The 14,829-nt window shown below is 40.1% G+C and overlaps 1 non-coding gene across 1 annotated transcript; it reads left to right on the top strand.

Annotated features, from left to right (window-relative positions):
• The first annotated feature begins 9,334 nt into the window (after window positions 1-9,334).
• On the top strand, window positions 9,335-9,441 carry LOC140871089 (small nucleolar RNA R71). The gene has a single exon (XR_012147604.1). It is a non-coding gene; the product is annotated as a small nucleolar RNA R71 (small nucleolar RNA).
• The last annotated feature ends 5,388 nt before the right edge of the window (window positions 9,442-14,829 follow it).

Genomic DNA, 14,829 nt, shown 5'->3' with positions numbered 1-14,829 from the left:
GAAAATCTCTACCTCCAGCTTTAACACAGCACTTTTAGAGCTCTGTCTTCCGTCTTTTTCCTACAAAACAACTTAAACGCATGAGTGCATACTATAAAGCTTGAAAACTCGAATTTTAAACGGAAACACGAAACAAACCACAAATCACATGGTCAATGGAACCCAAAATAATCTAACTTAACATGCATTTTTTGGTTCTATCAACCCCCTCATACTAGCCTTTTGCTTGCCCCGAGCAAAATAGGTTAAAGCCAAAACACAAACTTGCAGCTCAAAAATACATAATTAAAATTTTTTTTTCCGAAAAGCCTCAGAGAGTGACAGCGAACATTTTCTTTTTCTTTTCAAATTAAACTCAAGCAATGCATCCCTAAAAAGTTCTCACATTACACCCTTGAGAGAGAAGTAGACGTGTGTGTGTGATATTGATCCTAATGTCATGTATTTCGGGCTAATCCAGTTGCCCCAGATGGCTAAAGTGACATGTCAACACAAGTATAGTTTCCACACGCATCTCTTCAACCATCACTGACTGAACACAAGTGATTATTTGGCTTGGGGTATGGGATATAAAAGATTGGAAGAATATGCACAATGAAGATGGTACAGCATCCATTATTTAACACAATCAGATTTTTCATCCGATATCCTCTACACCTTACATTCCCACCTTTTTTTGCCTCGAATTCAATTTCGAATTCATTAATTTCATTAGGCCACCCCTCACCTTACTTTCTCCATCCTCTGTTTCTTTTTGCAAGAAACCATCACTGTACTCCATCGGATATAGATTTGGTTTGGGACAGGAGTAAAAGAGAAAATAGCCAAAGACATTTATCAAATGGAGTTTAATGATTATGCAGGGTACACTCCATTATTTTTCAACTAAGCTAACCAAGAAACTCAAGGATTACTCTTTCTCATATTTTTTTTTTCATGAAAGACTCAGGAGTTTAAACGGCTTCAACACATTTATTTGGCAATATCAGTCAGCTAAGTTCCGAGAATGCATGCTTGATTTCTGCAAGTATCTAATGTCACAAGAGCTTCTCAAGTTTAACAGTTCATCACACTCCAAACACTTCATTATTCACAACAATTCGTGCAAAAGGAGGTGCACTCTCTACTCGTGGGTTTCATGATTAAAAATTTCAAGGATGCTAGTCTGTCAATTACCAACACTTTCAAAATAAATTCGCATCAACCCAACATCATCACTGGCTTCTCTCTTTTTTTTTCAACTAAACACAAAACAAACTAAGCAACAGAGACAACTAAACAAAAAGAACTAAACGCAGAAAAATAAACAACACAAACAACTAACACAAACGCACGACGAGTCCCCCTCATACTAAGACTCTGCAGTGTCCTCACTGCGACCGAACTAAAACACAAGAACGAGAAACAAAAAAAAAATAGAAAAAAAAAATTAAAAGAAAAACTCCCCTGGCGGTGGATCAATCCTCCTCCTCTTCTTCGTGTTCTGGTGGTGGGACGCCTTCTTCCTCAGTGTGTGGTGCTCCCAATGCAGATGGGTGAGCAAATGGCGGTGGGTACGGTGGTGGATGCGGGTACCATGAAGCATCAAAACCAAAGTGGGTGACAATGTCACGCGTCATAGACTCAGTGGATATCATATACTGGGCATTGACCCGATCATATTCATTCCGAAATGCCTGATATGCATCCTGACGCGCAATCCATGCACAAATATCATCCACTTTCTCATTGTTCGTCTTCTTCTTCGGAGGTTGAGGTGGCTCGGAACTGGAGCTCGCTCCAGTTCTAAGCTTGGTTCGATTGTCCTTCATCCCCTCATATATCTTCTCGTCGATGGCCTGGAGCGGTTGGATCCATTCATCATCCACACCCGTGTCAACATTGGCCAAAGCGCACAACTCTGTAATGATAGTCAGGAAAAATAGCTTCGATTTTGGGTTGTTAGCGCATTGTAGAATCTGGCTTGAGATAATACGGCCAACATTGATTGGCATTCCCTTCATAATTGCGAACAACAGAACTTCCCGGTCCATATGAACTTCGCTAACATGGGACATGGGCATCAACCGGCGAACCAAAAAAACATACCACAATGACGGCTTAATCTTATGATACATGGCCTTAAAATTAAAAAATTTGACGGGATCACTCCACATTACCCCATCATGAGCTAAATCCCGCATAATCGCCATATAATCCGGTTCCGCACAAAGTGCGTCATACTCAATCGTATCGACTAAGGGCAATCCAAACAACTCATTAATCTTTTCCTCTCCATAATTCACCCACTTTCCTCTCACAAACACCATCCGTTCCTTGACCTCTTTAGCATTGGCATAGAACTCCCGGACCAATGGTATAACTCCCGCTTTTGGTTGAGCACAAAACAAGTTCCAGTTTCTATCTTCTATGATATCATGAATATAACACCCTATTCCAGAATTTGTAGACAAATGAAAGCCCCTCTCGGGCCATAGATTACGATTAATCTTAGAATGATCATACCGGTTCTTGGCATCTTGGGAAACAAACTTACCCGCGATAACTGATGAAGAAGATGATGAAGAACCCCCAACCTTAGCTCTTTTTGGTCCCATGAAGAAATTGAAGCTTGGAGTCTCGAAATTTGCCCTTTCGCACCGTTCTAGACTTCTAGGAGTGAGACGAGGCGTTAGGGAATGACGCTTGGAGCTTCCTCACCGATCGAAACCTGAGAATTTGAGAGATTTGGGCGTGAATCGACGGATTTTAAGATGGGGAGGGGCTTAGGGTTCGAACAAAAGGGAGAAATTAAGAGAGGGGCGAGTGAAAAATGAAAGGGGAGTCTGCGTTTTTTAATCCGCAGATCTGTCGCGCCGCGGCGTGACGAAGTTCACGCTATAGCATGACTTAAAAAAATGGAATCCCGAACTTTTCACGCTAGAGCGCAGGAAACATCACGCTATAGCGTTAATGAAAAAAAACTCAAATCAGTGAAATTCACGCCCTAGCGGATGAACTATCCCGCCTAGGCGTGCTCCTGGCCCTTCAAAACTTTTTTTTTTTTTTTTTTAGCAAAATTAAAAATAAAAACGACATGAAACGGTAATAAAAGGTTCAACTGTAATAACAAACAGGAGATGAAGAGATAGTTCTCAATTTATAGTCTAGAGCTTGACTTTGTCAGAATTAGATTTATGCAATCTCTGAGTGGAACACAGTTGTTCCAACTTTCGGCTCAAAGTGCTCGCCCATGTAGTGCTTCAGGTGTTGAGCATTGACAGTGAACTTCTTCTCTTTGGAGTCGGTCAGCATAATGGCTCCGGAAGGGTAGGTTTTTTTAATGACAAATGGTCCAGACCATCGCAATTTTAGCTTGCCTAGAAACAACCTCAACCTTGAGTTAAAAAGCAACACCGCGTCTCCCTCTTTGAATTCTCTTTGCATGATGCGCTTGTCATGACTTCTTTTCGTGCGTTCTTTATAGGATAGCGCCAGATCATATGCTTTATCACGGAATTCTTCCAGCTGGGCCAACTCTAATAGTCTCTTTTCACCTGCAGCTACAAAATCAAAATTTAGTGATTTAATCGCCCAATATGCTCTATGCTCCAATTCAACAGGCAGATGACATGATTTACCAAAAATTAACCTATAAGGTGTAGTGCCTATAGGTGTCTTGAAAGCAGTGCGATATGCCCATAGGGCGTCATCTAACCTGACAGACCAATCTTTTCTACTTGTGTTCACCGTTTTTTCCAAAATTCTTTTTATTTCACGGTTTGACACTTCCACTTGCCCACTGGTCTGGGGATGGTACGGAGTAGAGATCTTGTGCGTGACACCATATTTTGCCAAAAGTTTTTCAAATAATTTGTTGCAAAAATGTGTCCCACCATCACTAATGATCGCCCGTGGTGTGCCAAAGCGATTAAAAATGTTTTTCTTTAAAAATTTCAACACCACATGAGCATCATTAGTTGCGCACGCCTCTGCTTCAACCCATTTGGACACATTGTCAACCGCCACCAAAATATATATTTTCAAGAAAGATGTGGGAAACGGACCTATAAAATGTATGCCCCATACATCAAATACCTCGCATTCCATAATATTGTTTAAAGGCATTTCATTGCGATTAGAGATGTTACCTGTGCGCTGACACCGATCACATGAAATAACATATGCACGAGCATCCCTAAAAACAGCAGGCCAATAAAAACCAGATTTTAATACCTTTGCCGCTGTTTTTGTCGGTCCAAAGTGACCGCCAACCTCTCGATCGTGGCAGTGGCTCAAGATTGGTTGCATCTCTTCTTCTGGCACACATCGCCGTATCATGGAATCTGCACAGATCTTAAACAAAAATGGTTCCTCCCAAAAATAATATTTCACATCAGATAAAAATTTCTTTCGTTGGTGAAATGCCAAATTTGGTGAAAGTGTGTCTATCACCAGATAATTAGCAAAATTCGCATACCATGGGCAATCTTTTAATGAAAACAATTGTTCATCCGGAAACCAATCATCAATATCACCATTTTTTTCCCCCGTGTCCTCACTGACACACTCAAGCCTAGAAAGGTGATCCGCCACTACGTTCTCTACCCCCTTCTTATCTTTTATTTCCAGATCAAATTCTTGCAACAGTAATATCCACCTAATCAATCTAGGCTTAGCATCCTTTTTGGCAAGTAAATATTTCATTGCTGAATGATCAGTGTACACAACAACTTTAGATAAAACAAGGTAGGAGTGAAACTTATCAAACGCGAATACTATAGCGAGTAATTCTTTTTCAGTTGTTGCATAATTCAATTGAGCTTCATCTAAAGTCTTACTCGCATAGTATATAGTATGGAATACCTTGTTTTTCCTCTGACCCAAAACAGCACCTACCGCCGTATCACTAGCATCGCACATTACCTCGAATGGAAGATCCCAATCAGGAGCTACCAACACAGGAGCTGTCACCAGTAGCTCCTTCAAGATCTCAAATGCCTGCACACAATTATAATTAAAGTCAAACGATACATCTTTCATTAGTAAAGAGGATAGGGGCTTAGCAATTTTAGAAAAATCTTTGATAAAACGCTGGTAGAAACCAGCGTGCCCTAAGAAACTTCTCACTCCCTTAATAGATTTTGGTGGAGGTAGATTTTTTATGACTTCCACTTTTGCTTTATCCACCTCCATTCCCTGTTCAGAAATTTTGTGCCCAAGCACAATGCCTTCCTGTACCATAAAATGACACTTCTCCCAATTCAAAACCAAGTTAGTTTCCTCACATCGTAATAGCACCAAATTCAAATTTTTCAGACAATCATCAAAAGAAGATCCAAAAATAGAAAAGTCATCCATAAATATCTCTAGGAAATTCTCTGTCATGTCATGAAAAATAGCAGTCATACATCTTTGAAAAGTGGCAGGTGCATTACACAATCCAAACGGCATCCGCCTATACGTAAAGGTACCATAAGGGCAAGTGAAAGTTGTTTTCTCTTGGTCCTCTGGTGCAATCATGATTTGATTATATCCCGAATACCCATCTAGAGAGCAATAAAATTCATGACCCGACAATCGCTCAAGCATTTGATCAATGAAGGGGAGGGGAAAATGGTCCTTACGGGTGGCGTCATTCAACTTTCTATAATCTATGCACACACGCCAACCCGTAACCGTTCTAGTGGGTATCAACTCATTTTTGTCATTTTTTATCACGGTTATACCACCTTTCTTAGGAACACACTGTATGTAGTGACCCTGCATGGAATCACCTACTAACTGGAAACTAATAGCATGCATTAAACTTAATACAACAAAATACTTAACAGAGTAAAAACGTGCGGAAACTTAACCATAATTTACATATCAGCTTAGTAATATAATTCAGGCTTAATACTGTAATGATACAACCAAATCGAAATCTTAAACAGTAAACATTATACAGCTATATCGAATCCTGCTGTATAATAAAATCCTCAAGGCTCCTGCTCCCTAGTCCTGCCTTGAACTACCAGCTCCGTCCATCCTGCGACCTGCCCCATGGAATAGGGTGTCCAAGATAACAACTAGGACGTGAGCGCTACGCCCAGTACATAGACATGAGTAAACATATGTATATAATGCATGCAACATGATGACTGGTAAAAGATCATCTGAAAAGTCATGCTCAGAACCGGCGCCATATGAGTGCTGCCACCGCACGGATCAACCTCTGGGTGCAACCACACTCGTCTAGTACATCATAGTAGACAGACATAAATGCCCCCGCCGTCGCGGTACTCTCAGTGACAGACTATCGAGTATAGAGCTGAGCGGCTCTATAATCAGGTATAACAAGGTATAGGCTCAACGTGTATATGCACATGACATATGAGTATAGAAGACGGTAAAGCATACATCATGCCATATAATAATGCCAAATAAACGCAACATATAAACATGTATACTCGCTGGCAATCTCAGTCAATGTGTACGTACCTCTAGGCTAGTTCAAGTATAATAGGATCCTAGGTTCCAAGCCTATATTCAAAAGTTCACCGTATCACTACATAAATTCTATAAACCTTAACTAAGCTAATAAGTACTCCCAAAACTTAAATAGATTCCCGGACCATACCTTCGTCCGTAGTTAGCCCTTTGGAGTCGCTAGTCCCGGATGACTATAACCACACCTTGGTTATTCCAGAACCTCTATTATAACCGATAGGGCCCTCAAGTGTATATCTCACACTATATAACTGAAGAAGGAAACTCGGGAATTCGTAATTGAAAATGAACTCTGAACGGCCCTATTTATAGCCAAATTTCTCGGCCAGGATCGGAACTTCCGATTTCGGAATCGGAGCTTCCGATCCAGCTCATTGCGTGCATGTCTGCCACGCCAGGATCGGAACTTCCGATCTACGATCGGAGCTTCCGATCTGCTCTATGATCAACACTTGTCAAAACTCGCGACTGAGTCATCGATCATTTCTGGCAGCTGGGGATCGGAACTTCCGTTCCAAGATCGGAGCTTCCGTTCCGATCGGAGCTTACTATCTAGGATCGGAGCTTACTATCCGGGATCGGAGCTTACTATCCGGGATCGGAACTTACTATCCGGCCCAAAATTAAAAATCTCAAATTTTACTTCTGGAGTCCAATAACACTCCGAAATTGGTTAAATACCAACCCTTAATCATGTTTAACATATTATTATCTTAAAATGGTATCTGGGTTACTACACTGTATAGGACTCACCCATGCGCTGTCAGAAATAGGATAGATGATACATGCGTCCAAGAGTTTAATGGTTTCAGCTTTTACTACCTCTTGCATTTTCGGGTTCATCCACCGCTGAGGTTGAACCACAGAAGAGTACTTATCCTCCATCAAAATTTTGTGCATGCAAATCGATGGATTGATTCCCTTAATGTCAGCCACTTTCCATGCGAAGGCTCTCTTATGCTCCTTTAAGATGTGTACCAACTTTTCCTCCATCACACCTGTAAGACAAGAAGAAATAATAACAGGTAAATTATTATCATCACCCAAATAAACATATTTTAGATGTGAAGGTAAAGGTTTGAGTTCTAGAGTAGGTGGTGCATCTATGCTTGGTTGTTGAAGGACTAAATCTTGCCTATCTCCCAATTCTTCGAGTCTGAATCGCACTTGCTTCTTCAATTGAGGATTAACAGTAAAATATTCAATGATATTTTTCCTCTCTTCATCAAAGTCATCCTCACATCCATCATTTATAAATGCAACTTCTAAAGGGTCTTTTAACTCATCCTGCACAAAATTATGAACTAGTGAATCCAATGCATCAATTATAAAACAATCATTATTGTGCAGTGTGTGCTTTAGTGCATTAAAAACATCAAAAGTGATTTCCTCCTCTCCTACTCTCAATAACAACTTCCCTTTTTGCACGTAAATTAGGGCTTTTCCAGTCGCCAGAAAAGGTCTGCCCAAGATCAATGGCATATCCAGGTCCTCCTCCATGTCAAGCACCACAAAATCTACTGGGAAAATAAATTTGTCCACTTTAACCAGCACATCTTCAATTATTCCTCGTGGATACTTTATGGATCTATCTGCCAGTTGCAGAGAAACTCTTGTAGGCTTTGGTTCTCCCATTCCAAGCTTCCTAAACACAGAAAATGGCATCAAGTTAATGCTGGTACCCAAATCACACAGAGCCTTATGAAAAACCACATCAACAATCATGCAACGGATAGAAAAACTCCCTGGATCTTTCAACTTTGGTGGAATTTTGTTTTGCACTAATGCAGAACAATTCTCAGTTAAGTTGACCATGGCATGCTCCTCTATTTTTCTCTTGCTTGCTAAGATTTCCTTCAGAAATTTTGCATAACTAGGCATTTGCAACAATGCATCAGCAAAAGGTATATTAATATGTAACTTCTTAAATACCTCAAGAAATTTGGAAAATTGCGAATCAAGTTTCACTTTCTTCAGTGCTGCTGGAAACGGAGGTGGAATAACAATATTAGATTTTGATGTGGGTGATTGTGTAGAGTCAGATGACTTACCTGTAGATGGCTCTTTCTCACCCTCCTTCTTTCTCTCTTCGTGCTCCAACTCCTTGGTTTCCAGTTTCTTCCAACTTCGCAACTCTACGGCCTTTACTTGCTCCTTTGGATTAGTCTCAGTGTCACTTGGCAAAGTTCCTGGCTCTCGATTTGACATCCTCTTTGCCAGCTGCCCTATTTGATTTTCCAAACTTCTTATAGTTGTGTCTTGGTTCTGCATTCGAGTCTCAGTGGATGATATAAAATTTTGCATCATTTGCTCTAAACTGGACTTCTCCTCTTGAGGTTGCTTCACAGTATTTTGATTTTGATATGGCCTAGAATGATTGTTGTGACCACCCCAAGAAAAATTCGGATGTTTCCTCCACCCCGGATTATATGTATTTGAATACGGGTCAAACCTGGGGCGATTTTGGCTTCCCACGTGATTCACTGGTGCCTCATTCTGCACATAAAAAGGATTACCATCTTGAAAATCTTTAGTGAAATGCTCACCTTGGCACCTATCGCAGAACACCTCCTGAATACGCATCGCAGAATTTCCTAAGCTCAATCCATCAATCTTCTTATTCATAGCCTCCAGTTGTGCTGTCATCGAAGTGAATGCGTCCACTTGATGAATTCCTGCTGATTTTCGCATCATGCTCCTTTTAGATTGAGGTTGATAGCTACTAGAGGCCATTTCCTCAAACAGTTCATAACCATCTTCCGGAAATTTCCGCAAAAGATTCCCACCTGCAGCTGCATCCAACATAGTACGATTTGCAGATAGTAAACCATAATAGAAAGTTTGTACCACAAGCCAATCAGGCAACTGATGATGTGGGCATCGCCTTAGCATATCTTTGTAGCGCTCCCATGCTTCATACAACGACTCTTGTTCCCCTTGAGCAAACATAGTGATGTCGGTTCTCAGCTTCATGGACTTCGAGGGAGGAAAGTACTTAGTAAGGAACGCTTTAGCCAAATCTCCCCATGTTATGATAGAACCTGCAGGTAAACTATTCAACCACGATTTAACTTTGTCTCTTAATGAAAAAGGAAATAAACATAGACGAATAGCGTCATCAGAAACTCCCTGTTGTTTGAAAGTATCACAGATTTCCAAGAAATTTTCAATATGAGCATTAGGATCATCAATGGTAGATCCACCGAATTGGACTGTGTTCTGGATCATCTGGATGATTGCCGGCTTTATCTCATACTGATTTGCTATCACTGTTGGCCTAACGATACTCGGTCGAACATCCTCAATAGTGGGCATACCACAGTCCATCATGGATCTATACACAGGTGGATTATTAGCTTCGCCATCACCGTTATTGATGCGTGGTAGTTCGTTTTCTGCCATCTCAGCTCGTTGTTGTCTTCGTCTCTTTCGAAAGGTTCTCTCGATTTCTGGATCAAAGGGTACAAGTTCTGAGCGCAAGGATGGTGGCATGCACCACTAGAAAATCCTGCAAAGGTAAGATGGATAATTCGTGAGAATATGAAGTGAAATTAAAGAAGATATCTAAGCAGAAAATTGTAAATCAAAAGTCTCCGGCAACGGCGCCAAAAACTTGGTCGAGCAAATACTACCACAGAAAATCAACTAAAATATGTCTATCAATTAAGCTCGAATAAATCGCAAGTGCACGAGTCAAGTAATAATATAGTGTACAAAGTACGAGTATCGTCCCACAGAGATTGATTTGTGACAAAATTACTCAAGTATTATTATTTAGTTAATTAAAATGATAAAGAGAATAAATTAATAACTAAAATAAAAAGAATGAAACAAAAGCAAAAAAAATAAATTAAGTTCAGAAAATAAATAAACGATTGTTAGGATCTCGGTTCACCTACCCCTTTTTCTTATCGAATGATTGAAATTCAGTTCTCAAGTCATGCTTTTGACGAAATTCCCTAATCTATCAATATACTATGTCGAGTTATATTAATCTAATTAACAAATTGCAATAACCAAGTGTCCTTGTGTTATTTAACAATTGCAATTGCATTACGATTTGGGGAATCCTCTAGCTTTCGACCTATTGGACTATGACTATCAACATGTATCCAACCTCATATGTCTATGTAAGTTGTAGATCCATGGACTATATTACCCTATCATGTTATAAAATCTCTTTTCAGTATCAATTATAACACATAAAATCAATTCGAAGTTGATCAATCTCCAAATAATCAATAAAAACAGTAATATAATCAAGAATGCATAAAAACCAAATTCAATCTTCAAGAAGAAATCAAAACAAAGTTTTGGGGGTAGGATCCCCTAAATCCCAACAAATATAAAAGAAAGAAGCGAAAACTAGTGTTGCGATTCTTGAGTTCTTCAAGTTTCCTCCCTCTTCACGTTCTTCTCCTTGGATGGCCGCCTCCTCCCTTGCGTTTCTGATGTGTGGAACTTCGGAACCACTTCTCACGTCTGATATGTCCCCTTTTATATGTGGTTGAAAGCCCATCCAATAAAGCCCCAAAAAATCGCAACTTTTAATGTTAGAAAATTAATATTTTTTCAGTCTGCGTCGCGCCATGGCGCAGAAAAGTCACGCCATAGCGTGAAAAGTTCTGTTTTCAGTTCTTCAAAATCCTCGGTTCACGCCACGGCGCAGAAAAAATCACGCCATGGCTTGAAAAGTTCTGCCTCACTTTTCAGCGCGCAGTTATCTTGAAAAAATCATAACGTGAGTTCTAACCGTCGGATTGAGCTGAAATTTTGACAACATCTTCAAAACATCTTGAAATTTAATTTGGACGGTGAATATTTGATTTATAGCTCCCAAAAGTTAAATTTTACTTTTTGATCAAGGCTGCTCCGTAATTCATTCTTCAAAAACCCATTTTCCTACAAAATTAACCCGGAGAGTGAAATGCTCATGCATGAGATTAATTACAAATAAAACATATAAAAACACACATGAAACCATATGAATGCATGCCAAATAGACATAAAATAATGCACACAAAATGCACTTATCATAAACCCATAAAGCTTCGTATCTCAGGCACTGATGTTAGTCTAGGACAATTCATAACCGCTTTGATCTTGCTGGGATCGACAGAAATCCCATCTCCTAAAATAATATGACTAATAAAGACAACTCGATTCAACCAGAATTCACACTTAGATAGCTTGGCAAGCAACTGCTCAACCCGCAAAATCTGCAAGATGATCCTCAAATGCTTTGCATGTTCAATACGGTTCTTTGAATAGTTAAGAATATCATCGATGAAGATAATAACAAACTCATCCAAATAGCCCTGAAAGATACGGTTCAGCAAACCCATAAAAACCGCTGGAGCGTTTGTCAAACCGAACGGCATGACTATAAAATCAAAATGACTATACCTCGTTCTGAATGCGGACTTAGGAACATCTTCCTCACGCACTCTTAGCTGATGATAACCCAACCTTAGATCAATCTTCGAATAGATAGAAGAACCCTGCAGTTGATCAAAAAAGTCATCTATTTGGGGTAAAGGATACATGTTCTTTACCGTTACTTGATTCAGTTGACGGTAATCAATACAGAGCCGCATAGAGCCATCATTCTTTCGAAAAAAAAAGAACAGGACACACTAGGTCTGATGTATCCCTTGGCAATCAAATACTCAAGCTGTTCTTTCAATTCTCTCAATTCAACCGGTGTCATACGATAAGGAGCTTTGGAAATAGTTTGAGTACCTGACAATAAATCAATGTTGAATTCGATCTCACAAATAGGCGGCAATCCAGGAATCTCCTCTGGAAAAACTTCAGCAAATTCTCTAACCACTAGTATATCAACCAATTCAGGGCTAGATTTTAGTACGTCAACTACATAAGCCAGAAATCCCTCTACACCTCTCTGTAACAAACGAGTCATCGATAACACAGAAATCAAAGGAATTCTAGATCGAGAACCCTTATCGAAGAATTTTCACTCGTCTGCCATTTCAGGTCTGAATCTGACAACCTTCTGAAAACAATCGACGGTTTCCCTGTACTTGGTTAAAACATCTATACCAACAATACAGTCAAAATCTGATAGCCCAAGTACAATACAATCGAATTCTAACAAATTTTCCTCAAAATTTAGTCCACAGTTCCTGACTAATCTAACAGAAACAATTCCTCCACCCAAAGGTGAAGGAACACCTAATACAATATGTGAGACCTCGATTCTAATCATCTAATCTCAGAATAAACAATAATAACGCAAACAAGATCTAAGATTAAAAGCAAAGTTTTTTTTTTTTTTTTTTTTTACACAGGGTGACGCGCGGGCGCGCCACCCGAGGCGCGGGCGCGCATACAGAGCTGCCCGGGCCTCCGAGAAAGGGATCAGAACGCGCGGGCGCTCCTCACCAGGCGCGGGCGCGCATGGCCTGCTGTTTTAGCTCAAAATAAGGCTCCAAAAGTGCAATCCAACACCCGGAAAGGCTCCGGCATGATCCAACTAACACTTTTCAACAACGAAGTATTCAATTACAAGAAAGAGTTCGAATACAAAACATATCAAGTTCGAGTTCTAACATGCTCCAATCTTAAACTAGATAAACATGCTAATTCGACTTCTAAACCGAGTCTCACTTCTACTACTTGCCCTCGAAGCTAACCATGCCTCTTCTGACTTGTTCCTGCCCCACCTGTTGCCAAGTACACATACAAAACAAAGCAACAGCCGGATAACCGGTGAGAACGACATTCCCAGTAAAAGCAACATAACAAGTAATACAAGTAACAAACATGATTTCAATACAATAACAAAATCAATAACATCGTAATGAATGCATGTCTTTAAACAGGGATAATAAATCTGATAACGAGGGATTGCAGCTGTGCCTTTGGGATCCCGAGGGTAAGATCACGTAACAACTCACCGACTCTCCCAATCGAGGTGGTGCCACGTATCTCACTCCTCTAGACTTTGAGCAACTATAATGAGTATGCTAGCACCAGACGAAACGACTACGACCTGGGCCACTCAATCATAGTTCCCAAACGTCTAAACAAAAAGGGCGGTTCTGCCCGCTGAAAACAAGATTGGCTCAAGATGAATGCATAACAGAAACATAAAACATAAGCCAAAAAAATCAAACAAAACACAAGTTCCTCATGCTAGAACAAGTGTAGATGCAAGTACGTGATTTCAAAAGGGAAAACTCGAGAACCACAGTCCTGAGTATGCTATCCCGCTGCGATGACTTCTTTTACCTTTCAATGCAGTAGCTCCAACTTTGGATAAGCTACAAAAGAGATTGTATAAACAACTACACAATCTAACAACAACAAGGCAAAGGTTCAAGGAAAACTCTTTATACCGTTCTTCATCCAACTCTCGACGAACAATGCTGCTAACACAGGGCTCGACAAACTCCAACGAATCTGTAAGAATTCAAGAGTTGATCAACAACCACGATCACTCACACGCCAAGACTTCAATCAATACAAAAATGATTCGAAAACCCAAAACTCAAACCGACGGCATAACGGCTATAAACTGAACAAACCGGAAATGCAGACAGCAGTTCAATACCGATATCAACTCATATCAATGCCCAAAACAACAATAACAAAGCAAACCCACCAATCTAAAAATCCACATTTTCGAAAATGGCTTCCAAAAATCATAACAAATCCGAACGTCGCTCTAATTCAAAACCGACAGATAATAAACGATCAGAACTCTGTCTAGAACAACATACTCGAATCTCCAACGATTCTAACAACATCCAAAAACTAGAATGTATCCGATCGTAGAAGAACTTACAATATAACAGAGCTCTCACTGCAGTGATCGATAATCTGCCTTCAGAAATAAATTCCAACGGCCGGATCGAGCTCGGGATGAAATCTGGAAGCTTGAAGAATCGATTTCTTCAACAATGGAGGAGGGAGGCGTGAAGAGGAAGATGATGGAGAAGAGAGTGGGTCCAAAATCCTTATAAATATCTATAAAAACCGATAATTGCGTTTTAGTCCCTGAAAAATCCAATTTTTGCAAAAAGGACCCTGATCAAAATCAAACCGGCTCGAGAACTCTGTAATCTCTGATTAACTCAAATAAATTCAATTAAGATAAAAAACGGGGCGTTACAATTCTCCCCCACTAAGAAGATATTTCGTCCTCGAATCCACAAGAACCATAACTCATAAGATAGAATAAAGAACTAAAGACAGTAAGAAGAACTCACGTCATCCGAATAAATCCGGAAATCGCTGTCTCATGTCAGATTCTGTCTCCCAAGTCGCTTCCTCGACGCCGTGACGGCTCCACTGCACTTTCACCAATGGAATCAACTTGGTTCTGAGTCGCTT

Source organism: Henckelia pumila, unplaced genomic scaffold, assembly GCF_033568475.1.
Source record: "Henckelia pumila isolate YLH828 unplaced genomic scaffold, ASM3356847v2 CTG_38, whole genome shotgun sequence".
Classification (NCBI taxonomy): Eukaryota; Viridiplantae; Streptophyta; class Magnoliopsida; order Lamiales; family Gesneriaceae; genus Henckelia; species Henckelia pumila.
This window is presented reverse-complemented; position numbering and strand designations above follow the sequence as displayed.